This window comes from Leucoraja erinacea, chromosome 17 (genome assembly GCF_028641065.1).
Source record: "Leucoraja erinacea ecotype New England chromosome 17, Leri_hhj_1, whole genome shotgun sequence".
Lineage (NCBI taxonomy): Eukaryota > Metazoa > Chordata > Chondrichthyes > Rajiformes > Rajidae > Leucoraja > Leucoraja erinaceus.
In genome coordinates, this window is record NC_073393.1 from 21,099,615 (window position 1) to 21,111,745 (window position 12,131).

The following is a 12,131-nucleotide window of genomic DNA, read 5'->3' on the forward strand; positions in this document are numbered from 1 at the left end:
TTTAAATGTCAAAAGAACCGCGTGCTGGAGGAACTCAGCGGCTCAGTCAGCATCTGTGGAGGGAATAGACAGATGACATTTTGGGTTGGGACCCAACTTCAGACGATCTGAAACTTTGTTGGTCCTCCACATATGCTGCTTGACTGGCTGAGTTCCTCCAGCACTTTGTGTTTTGGCTCAGGATTCAAGCATCTGCAGTTTTTTGTGTCGCCACAAGAATCAGTTGTTTTAAGTGGCATGTTTTGATCTGGTATTTGCTACTTGAAAAATAGATTAATGGACATTTTGTCATCATTTTCATGCAATAAATCGTAGCAGAGAGGGGATTGCATTGGGGATGAGGATGTGGTAAGTGGGCTTGCCATGTGGCCATTCCAAAGAGATAGCACAGGTATTGAAAGGCTGAAGAGCCTGTGTCAACATGATTCTAAGTGACGGGCTGCAGAAACACAGAGTTGTGAGTCTGTGGAATTCTCTGAGGGTGGTGGAGGCCGGCTCCCTGGATACTTTCAAGAGAGAGCGAGATAGGGCTCTTAAAGATAGCGGAGTTGGGGGATATGGGGAGAAGGCAGGAACGGGGCACTGATTGTTGATGATCAGCCATGATCACATTGAATGGCGGTGCTGGCTCGAAGGTCCGAATGGCTTACTCCTGCACCTATTGTCTATTGAAAGAGCAGGGAAGAAAGGGTAGGAAAGAGCGAGACAGGATAATGGGCATTGGCTCCAGGTTTGGGGTTAGGTCACAGGAGGAAGCAACGAGTGAGTGAGCTGCCCATGTTTGGGACTACAGAGTTTGGGGATGATTTGATGCAAAATCAAGGAAGGTCTGAAGGTTGGGGCTGAAGCAAGCAAGCTGTTGGTTTAAAAAAAAAAGCTTTGGAATGGTCATCGTCTTACATTTGAGTGTTATTTCAGGAGAAATGACTTGTCATTGTGCTGTTGACCTTTGCTCTGTGGCCGTGGCACAAGCATGGGTTGGGAGAGGGGGTCGATGTTTGAGCCATCTGAGAAATTCTTCAACATTTGAACATGCGCCTGTCAGCACAAATGCACTTTGGAGCAGCTGCTTTCACTAGAAGTCCACTTACATTGAGGTTGGTAAGAAAATGCCTTGAAATATCTTTTGAGGGTATTTACTTTAGTTTAAAGATACAGTGTGGAAACAGGCCCTTCGGCCCGCCAAGTCCACATCGACCCAAAGACCGCCCATACACTAGTTCTATCCTACACACTAGACCAGTATACAGAAGCCAATTAATCTACAAACCTGCACGTCTTTGGAGTGTGGGAGGAAACTGGTGAAAACCCACACAGGTCATGGGGAGAACGAGCAAACTATATACAGACAGGACTGGTCTGGTCTGATTGGACTGTGTGGGGCATTGTAAAATGGATCCCATTGCTCCACTGTCCCAGCTACAAATATTCTACAAATATTTTTTTGGGTCACTTTGTAGCCAAGGCACACTATATAAAACTTTAAGCCCTCTCCCTCTCTGTTACCAGTGGTCAATAGGAATATCCTTTGAAGGAAGGATCTATTGCCTTGATCCTGCCCAATGTATCAGTAATTTAGTTGAATAACAGCACTCACTGATTGACAGGCAAGGCATAGGTTTATCTAGATTGTTTGACCTTTGCAGTGCTGGTTATATATATAATAAACATTTGATGAGATACCCTCTGATAGTGTTAACATCACAGATCTGTGGCCTTTAATCAAGATTAAGGAATTGAATGGTGGTGATAACATTGGAATTTCATGCTCCTGAGACTAGAGCTGTTTCTTTGATTGAGTTATGTGTCTGTTTCCTCGATACCTTTACTGTTACACTCCCAGTGCTGGGAGCTTTTAACTGAGTGATCAGAGGGCTGTGTGTTGAGAGGGGTGTTGTAACTGAGTGAGTGGACCCCTGACATGAAACTTCACCTAAGTCTGAAGAAGGGTCCTGACCCAAAACGTCACCTATCCGTGTTCTCCAGAGATGCTGCTTGACTCGCAGAATTACTCCAGCACTTGGTGTCCTTTTTAGATTCCCAGTGCAACGGTGGTGGTACAGTGGCACAACAGTCAGCGAATGGTATGTTGGCTTTCATAGCAAGAGGATTTGAGTATAGGAGCAGGGAGGTTCTACTGCATTGTACAGGGTCTTGGTGAGACCACACCTGGAGTATTGCGTGCAGTTTTGGTCTCCAAATCTGAGGAAGGACATTATTGCCATAGAGGGAGTGCAGAGAAGGTTCACCAGACTGATTCCTGGGATGTCAGGACTGTCTTATGGAAAGACTGGATATCTTTATACTCTCTAGAATTTAGGAGATTGAGAGGGGATCTTATAGAAACTTACAAAATTCTTAAGGGGTTGGACAGGCTAGATGCAGGAAGATTGTTCCCGATGTTGGGGAAGTCCAGGACAAGGGGTCACAGCTTAAGGATAAGGGGGAAATCCTTTAAAACCGAGATGAGGAGAACTTTTTTTTTCACACAGAGAGTGGTGAATCTCTGGAACTCTCTGCCACAGAGGGTAGTTGAGGCCAGTTCATTGGCTAATTTAAGAGGGAGTTAGATGTGGCCCTCCAAGGGGATCAGAGGGTTTGGAGAAAGGCTACGGGATACTGAGTTGGATGATCAGCCACGATCATATTGAATGGCGGTGCAGGCTCGAAGGGCCGAATGGCCTACTCCTGCACCTAATTTCTATGTTTCTATGTTTCAGTCGGGTCATGATTATTGTCCTATGTTCAAGTACAGTGAAAATCTTTCTTGCATCATTGCGGGCACAGAGACAGACACGCACAAAGACGTAAATCGGGTGCAAAGCAGTGTAAGGAAAATTAGAAATGAGTGCAAATATACATAATTAGAAAACATGTCTATGGTGGAGCAAGAGGTGGTCCGTAATGTTCCGTTGCTGAGGTGGGATTAGGGTTGTGCGGGTCGGTTCAGGAACCTGATGGTTGCAGAAAAGAAGCTGTTCCTGAACCTGATGGTGTGGGACTTCAGGCTCCTGTACCTCCTGCCCGACGATAGCAGCAAGAAAATATTTTTTCCCCATTTGCATTTTGCACTAATGTTTTGTATGCTTTTTGTACTGTCTTGCAGAATTTGTAGTTTATGAAAAATATATGTGTGATTTATATTTGTGTGCTTGTCTGGGTGTGTGCCTGTGATGGTGCTGCGTGCAAGGTTTTTATTGTACCGCTACCATGCACTTGTGCAGATGACAATACACGGCTGGGTTTGACTGAATGGTCTGCAATGCTGTGTCAGTTCCTATGTCCTTCTTTATCGTGGCCAAGTGGGTGATTTAGTGACATTGACCATTACTGTATGCATCCAGTGGTTCGTGAACAGCAGGAGCAGCTTGGGATTTAAAAAAACCACGTCCTGATTGAAGAGTCTTGTCGCAGCATTCCTAACAGCTGAGGTCAATGAATTCATCGGAGGTTGGGAGATGGGATCTGCTCCAAAAGTCTAGCTGGTTAATCTTGCTGAATTACTGAAAGAACTCTCTCTGGAGGTGGTGTTATGAGACTGAAAATCTATGATTTTGAAGGAAACCAGATATGTAAACAACAAACAAAAGGATAATTGGGTGACGATCCCTTGATGTAAATAAAAAATGCCCGTTGTAACTTGTCTAGGTTGAGTCCCTTCCGGGTTATACTGGCTCTTCGATCTTTGAGCTTGTATTCTCCATGTTGGTTGTTGTGTTAGGGATGTGTTTAAATAATGATCTGTTGTCAAGGAGGCTCCTGTGGCAAGTGAAACTAGTGCCTGGCTTGAGGTGAGCCGATGGCTGGTCTACAGTCTGTCAACCCGCTCTCTGTTAGTGCTCCTGCTTGTAGAAGCCAACACTTGATCCTGCACCTTAGCCTACTGGGAAAAAGTATTGTGAAGTGGTTAGATTGTCACAGCCGTCGAGCAAATACTCCTGATTTATGCTACGTAAACACTGGCAAGGTGTCGATTTTTAAAATTCCTATCCGGTGAGTTTAAATTTGAAAGCTTAAGGTGTCTGTAGCTCTTGACTATACATTGAGCTTTGGTACTGCATGCTATCCATTCAGCCGAAAGATTGTAGATGATTGCAATCAAGTCGCCCACAATGTACAGATACAGGATAACGAGATTAACATTTAGTGCAAAGTAAATTCCAGTAATGTCCGATTAAGGATAATCTGAGGGTCTCCAATGAGGTAGATGGTAGGGCAGGACTGCACCCTCGTTGGTGATAGGATGAATCAATTGGGTGATAACAGCTGGGAAGAAACTGTCCCTGAATCTGGAGGTATGCATTTTCATACTTCCTTTACCTTTTGCCTGATGGGAGAGATAATCATATTATACAATACATGAGTGCAATCAAGCTATACACAAGTACAACAGGTATAGCAGAGTGTAGAATATAATGTTACTATAGTGTTACAGTTAGAGAAAGTCCAGAGTCTGTAATGAAGGTAGTTAGAAGATCAGGACTGCACCCTAGCTCATGAGAGGACCGTTCGGTAGTCTGATAAGTGGGGAAGAAGCTGATCCTGAATTTTAAGCTTTTATATTTTCTGTCTGACGGGAGTGGGGAGATGAGGGAATGACTGGGTTGGAACAAGTCCTTGATTATGCTTTCCTGAGGCAGCGTTGTGTAGATGGACTCGATGATGGGGGATCTGGTCTGTGCAATAGACAGGGCTTCAACGCAACTCTCTGCAATTTCTGGTCTTGGGCAGAGCTGTTTGCAAACAAATGTGTTACATCCCGATAGGATGCTTTCTGTTGTACAGTATGTGTAGAAGTTGTAGGGGTTGTCTGACGCATGCTGAACTTCCTTAGTAAGGGTTTGTGTAGTTGGTTGAATGAAACCTGTGATTAGATGACCATCATTTTAAAGAAATGTGTGGAATTTATTTCACTGGTGAAAAGGAGCTAAATAAGTTGCAAAATGTAGTGTTGCCGCTTAGTTTTACTGAGTTTCTTCTCTGCCTTTTCTCCATTTCCAGCCCCACCGTCCCTCTCAGCCCCGTGTATAGAATGGAAACTGTGATTGTACTTACTCTTCCAGAATGGTTGTTAGTGCTCGGAATACATAGATTTGATGCCTGTATCTTTAACTGCTGCAGTTTTTTAATATTTCACAGATAAGTAGTAATTATTAACAATCCTGTTCAAAGAACCATGTTTGAGTCTATTGTCTGGAGTATCATATGGATCATGTGCAGGCAGATGTGATGAGTTTAGAATGGCATCATGGTTAGCATAGACATAGTGGGCTGAAGGACCTGTTTCTATGCTGCACTGAACTATGTTCAATGAATATTTCTGTCTCCACGACAACACCTCATGGCAACTACTGGGAATTCCAGATCCTAACCACATGCTATTTTGAGTTTTGCCTGGGGTTGCTTCAACGTCTTTCGTCATTGATCTTTGTTCTGAGCTTGGGGTTCTTCAGGCAACGTAAAGGATTGTTCCTCATGTAATCAAGCTGGAATGTGACTGCTTTATGTGGGATACTGGTGGGCAGTTTGGTAGAACTTGGATACAGAGAGAAGGTAGGGAGCTGGAGAAAATGTCATTGGATTAACATTCTGTGAGCTCATTGTTGCCTTGTACTTGACCTAACATTGCATGGTTTATCCAGCATGGCAGATTAACCCTGCGGTAAATTGCTGCTGTGAGCTTCTGCCCTAGGGTGGATGATGCAGTGAATACAGACAGTCTGTTGAATATTAAGCAGAAACACAGTCGATATTCAGCAACACTGTACAATGTACTTGAAACATCTCATAGCTTCATTCAAATGTATTTTTGGAGTATGTTGACTGATCCGTGGGCAAATATATCGGCCCTTCCCTCCGAGGGAGATTAACTGCCTGCCTTGTCAGGTACTTTTAGTCAACTTGTTTTGTCGGCTAAAATCTAGCATCTATATTTAAACATTAAGATGCATCTCTGTAGCTATAGCAGCACCTGTATTAATGCAACACTCCCTTGACACTTGGCTGCCTGGGTAGTTTGCTGTTTAAATAGTGTAGGATAGAAACAAAAAGCTGGAATAACTCAGCGGAACAGGCAGCATCTCTGGAGAGAAGGAAAGGGTGACGTTTCGGGACAAGGTTTTTTTTCGGGTGAAGAATGGTCTCAACCCGAAACGTCACCCATTCCTGTCCAGAGATGTTGCCTGTCCTGCTGAGTTGACCAACTTTTTGTGTCCATCTTTGGTTTAAACCAGCATCTGCAGTTCCTTCTTACACAAATAGTGTAGGAGTTGACTTTCCCTTTGATCTAGAACAGACAATATGACTAGCCCCAATGACTGAATATACTCGTAGAATTACATCTAATCACAATGATTTTAAGATTTTTTTTAAACCTTCTGAGATTCAGGTGTTTTTTAATTACTGCAGGTCCCTAGATTCCACATTTAGTTCACAGCTGTGCCATTGTACAGAATTACTGATACCAAGGATTGGAGAGTTTGACTGTAATTTCACATCAGGGCTCAGCTAGCAGACGGTTCCTGACACAAAACAATGTCTGTCCATCTGACTCATCTGCTGAGTTCCTCCAATACTTTTGCTCAAGATTCCAGCATCTTCCATTTCCTGTGTGCGTGTCTCTCTCTTAAAGTTATGAATTACAGATGTAGTCAACACCTGGAGCCTTCTACGGTGGTCTAATTGTCTTTGCCTGCCCCTACCACTCACTAACAGAAGTGATTTTATGAAGAACATGGGCCGTGTTGAAATGTAATGGGTGGCTTTGTTGACCACCTGTATTTACGGTAATTCTAAGATCCCACAGCCAATCAAAGCCATTGTCTCTATTGGTGAAGTGCAAAACCCCCAGTAATGACGAGTTTTGCAAACCAGAGATTTGAAGCCACCTGTTCCTCAAGCAAGTTGCTCTCACCACAAGCCATGTGTGGTGGTGGAAGCCCCAGTTAATCTTCCTTTCCTTTTGGTGTCATTCTGCGGAACAGTTGGTCGGTTGAGGCTCTTTGAATCAAAGCCTTATTAGTGTTTGTGGGTTGAAGCAGCACTACGACAACTTGACTATGTAGACACACTGTGCTGGAGTAACTCGACCCGAAAGAAGGGTTCCGATCTAAAACATCACTTACACTTTTCTCCAGAGATGCTGCCTAACCCGCTGAGTTGCTCCAGCTTCTTGTGTTTATCTTTGGTGTAAACCAGCATTTGCAGTTTTTTCCTACACAACTTGACTATGTAACTCGGCTGTCGCGTGTGCAGCATGGACAACCGTGCTGTATTGTCATGAGGAGATTGCTTTTTAATCTTCACAAGTGGAGGAGAGAGTGGCTGAGCAGTCATTTTGAGAGGAGAGAAAGCTTTTATCAAAATTCGACGGGACAATTGAGAGTATGGTCCAAGGCCATAACTCCCTGACAGTGGTAAAGGGGAAATATGATATGCTTGCCTTCATATATTGCATTTATCCAAGTTTTTTGTTCACCAAAGTACAGACGTGTGTTTCCCCTCAGAGAATCATCGACCAGAGCATACTTTGCCTTCTGTATTTCCTCTCACCCCTAGCACTATGACTTGCACGTCATCTCCTGATGTTTGAACCTGCAACAAAATCTGCCGTTGAATCTCCCTGTGACACATTCGTTTCTGAGAACTCGTGTGATAGTCTGCAGATTGTGCGGGACTGATCTGGGGGGAGGGCTGTTTGAATGGTCAGCATCTTCTGTTTACACCCCCTATGCTCTACCTCGTTCTATAGCCTTTTGCTATAGAGCGTTATTCCAAATCACCACTCTCTGTATGCTTCAGTGTGCTGTGGTGGTTCACTAATCTTTTAATTTCCACTGGAGACACAAGAGGCTGCACATACTGGAATCCTGAACAAAAAACAAAATGCTGGAGGAATTCAACGGGTCAAGCAGCATCTGTGGATGGAAAATGGCAGTAAAACATGATGCCTCATGCATGTGGGCTCAGTGGACTATTTTTGTACAATTGCTAACCAGGGATGGTATGCTCTACTAGACTTTTTGTGAGAAAAGAATTTCACTGTGTTTGTACTTTGCACATGTGACAATAACGCACCATTGAATTGTTGAAATGTACAGATGTTTCAGGCTGGGACCATTCAGACTAATGTCCCATGACTGATGTCTGCAAGAAACAAGAAACTACAGATCCTGGTTTACGACCTGAAACGTCACCGGTCCATGTTCTCCTGAGATGCTGCCTGATCACCTAAGTTACTCCAGCACTTTGTGTCTTTTTTTGATTGATGTCTGCTATTTTAGGAAGGGTCACCTGTCCATTCCCTCCACAGATGCAGCCTGACCTGAGTTCCTCCAGCTCTTCGAGGTTTTGTTTTTAATTTGAATTTACTGGTATTGTTTCTAAGATCTTGTCAGTAAGCTTGCCTTGTTCTTGCCTTGGGTTTAGGAAGTTGCATCTGTAGACTTTGATGTGAAGCCTATGCTGAGTTCTATCATGTTCGGGCTCTCTGATTTTTTTTCCCCCCAACGGTTGAAAAGATCCAATCCTTTCTCTCCTGTCCATTAAAGAATATCTCCACTCATCACTTTATTCTAGAAAACTCTTAAACATCAGTTTACACTTTTGCTAAAGTTTCCCAAATATCTCCACAATGTTGCGGGCTCCCAGTTCATTGGAGATTGGGTCTGCAGTCGTTGTAATCATTTTTCACAAACTTAATACAAACAATCACAATAGACTTTTTAAATTTGGATTCTGCATTCACATTGTCCATGTGGTATATATCTCGACTGCTGGCACCGTGTGATGTCTGGGCTCCAGACTGTTCCTGTTACAGTTTAAGTCTCGCATCTCTGACTCACGTTGGTTTTTGTTCTCAGGCTCCAGGACACATTCCGTCAACAGACACAATGTGGGATTTCTGTGCAGAATATGCAGTGCACAGTCAGTGAATATACCTGCAGTCAAGGGGATTTTGATACTTGAGCAAAAAACACAATGCTGGAGAAACGGCGGGTCAGTAAGCATCTATGGTGGGAATAGACATCGGTGTTTCATGCCCTGTGAAGGTAGAAGGGCCCTGACCTGAAACGCTGACTATCCATTTCCCACCACAGATGGTGTCTGACGTGCTGAGTTCCTCCAGCACCTTGTTTTGCTCAAGATTCCAGCATCTATCTCTTGTCTCTCTTGTCTGGATGATTCATTGGTTACATATTGTCACATACTCACTGCACAGTGAAATTCTTGCACCCATCGCTATATTTTGGTGCTGTTTTCAAAAGGAAAAGAAAAACTCAAGTCTGGTGCACATACTGGATGTACTGGAGCTCACCTGATCCTGGTGACCCTATTCACTGCTGGAGTTTAAAACCCAAGGCCTAGATTTCAAAATGCGGATGTTTGTTTTCAACTTCCTCTGCCTTCTGTTTGTGCTTCTGATGTCCCCCAGACTAATTACCTGTTGACTTTTCTACTTTCTTCCAGTTCCGTCCTCCCTCGTATAAGGACAATCATATTTGCTGCATTTGCAGGTTTGGGGGAAACAAACTCTGCAGTTTGGGCAGCATTTTAGTTTAGTTTATTGCCATGTGCACCGAGGTACAGTGAAAATCTTTTTTGTTGTGGGCTAAGTCTTAAAGAGTCAGCAGAAAGACTATACATGATTACAATCGAGCTGTGGCAGTATTGTTGTACAAGATAAAAGGAATGACGTTTAGTGCAAGCAAGGTAAACTCTGATTAAAGGTAGTCTGAGTTTCAAATGAGGTAGCGCAGGACCATTCTCTAGCTGGTGATAGCATGATTCAGTTCAGAAGATGAGAATTTTTTTTTAGGGTGGTGAATTCATTGCCACAGACGGTTGTGGAAGCCACGTCATTGGGTATTTTTAAGGGAGAGATTGACAGATTCTTCATTGGTAAGGGTGTCAAAGGTTATGGGTCGGAGTAGCTTTGATGGGCTGAGTGGCCTAATTCTGTGCCTGTTACTTTTGAGCGCAGGTTGTGTGGGCAGAAAGGCATGCTCCTGTGTTGTAGTCTTCTATGTTTTAACAGTGTCGCATCAATACAGGAGAACTCGCAACAGTCCAGTTGTGCACAAAACCTGCTTTACCCCCCCCCACCCTCCAGCTCCCTGGTTGTCGAGTCTGCCCTCTAGCATTGTGGGCATCTGGTTGTTGGCTTTAACACCGATTGAGCCGTGGACAAAGATGTGAAAAGCTGCTTTGTGGAGTGGATTTCCACATTGCTGAGTAGCACACATGCCGATCCACTTTAGTCGCCTTCGAATGATAAATGATGAGCATTGAATTTTGTGGTGCCAGATATTAACAAAGCAAAGTATAGCTTGGCTGCAGCTCTTTCCTTCCCAGCCCTCTGCTTATTTTAACACTGACCCGTGACCACCCATAAGGGAACCTCTTGGATTGTCACAGCTACGAATAACTGTTGATGTGGGTGGTTCTCCTCCTGCCTGTGGCATGAGAGAGTGAAGTACTCGAGTATTTTTACAGAGCTCCTGTGTCGCAGCATCCTCCTCTTGGCTTTGACTCCGAGTTAAAGCACCTCTGTCTCCAAGCCCGCTACACGGCAAGTCAAGGCCTCTGCTGCCTGCTTGTGTTTGTTTTTCCTGCTTGTGATTGCGTTTCCTGTGGAGCTTTTTGGCAGGGCAAATATTTGCGAACTAATTTTAGTGGGATTTTCAGGTAAGAGGAGAAAAATTGATGGCATGCGGACTGCAGGCTGCCAAATTATATCAACGTTTATACTACGTAGAAACAGCCCACACCACTCTCATTGGATACTCGGGACAGGTACGTGTATACTAAATGTTTCTCCTGATCTTTAGGGCGGTGTGGACTTAGTGGGCTGAATGGCCTGTTTTGTGCTGTATCCCTAAAGTCTAAAGGATATGGGTAAATGCAGGCAAATGAGACTGGCTTAGTTAGTGCATCTTGGTTGACATGGACGAGTTGGATGTGTCTGTCTCAAGTTGGCTTTCAAGGGAAAGGGATCAATTGAGGTTTTCTCTTTCCACTCGTACGATCATTGACTTTCTCTGCTGTCAGCGTAGTGATGTGTGTTTCTCTGCTATGCTGTCTGAGCTGCTGGCTGTGTGGGCATTGTGCTCTGCCGTCCACTCATTGATCAAGCACATGGGTTAGCTGAGCACAGCTTGTGATCTGGATGGGATGTTAATATTTTTTGCAGTTGCACTATCGATTTATATTATATTCTCAAGTAAGGATGGTACGTGCTGTGGGGGTGTGGAGGAGTTCTCGCCATCTTTTGGCAAGTAGCGATGGTGGGTTTGCCTGGCATTGTGAGAGCAGCACTGAGCTATTACAGTGCATTTTCCTCGATAACTGAGTTGATATTTAGGGTCGCGCACTGGGTGCTGGTCCAGGAACCCTGCCCTGGGCTGTCATCTGTGGAACAGATTACCTGGGGCTCCTAGGCAGTGCTGGAGATAAACACACATTGCTGGAGTGACTCAGCGGGCCACGTAGCATCTCTGGAGAAAAGGAATATGTGATGTTTTGCCTCGGGATCCTTCTTCAGACTGAGAGTGGAGAGGGAAAATAGAGGTATGAAAAGGCAGAACAAATTGGAGCCAGCACCAATGACTCAAGAAAGACAGAACCCATAAATAGTCCATTGTTGGCTGTGGAAGAGGTGATAATGAAGAGATACAAATAGTGAAACTAGCAAGAAAAGCAAGATTAAACTAGCAGTGCTGGGCACGATTGAGATGACAGATGATGCCTCCAGCTTCATGCTTGCCTCATAAGTCATGAAGGTTTTGGTTGATAGATACAGCACGGGAACAGGCCTTTCAGCCCATTGAATCCATGCAGACCACCGGCCTCCTGTTTACACCAGCCCAATGTCATCCCATCCCACCAGGCACTCCCTACACACCAAGTGCATTTGTACAGAGGATCAATGAACCCACAAACCCTGCCGGTCCAGAGCAAGGCTGGGTCGGAGAGTGAACTGGGGTCTGCCCTTCCATACACTCGAGGTCAGCTTCGGAGGTGCCCAGGGGAACAAAGGTTGACCAACAAGGAGAGGGACGTCCGTTTGCTGGACGATCCAAGGAAGGCGATGGATGGAGGTCCTGCAGCAGCATGGGGCTTGCCAGGATTGG

General features: G+C 44.5%; 1 protein-coding gene across 2 annotated transcripts in view; it reads left to right on the top strand.

Annotated features, from left to right (window-relative positions):
• Positions 1 to 12,131, top strand: part of LOC129705289 (granule associated Rac and RHOG effector protein 1-like) — a 93,747-nt gene that overhangs the window by 10,085 nt on the left and 71,531 nt on the right. The window contains exon 1 of one of the 2 annotated variants that reach the window (XM_055648800.1): positions 6,486 to 10,794. The exons of the other annotated variant lie outside the window; for it this stretch is intronic. The gene's annotated coding sequence lies outside the window, so the exon portion shown is untranslated. Of the gene's footprint in view, positions 1 to 6,485; positions 10,795 to 12,131 lie in introns of those variants that run through there. 2 annotated transcript variants of the gene reach the window in all.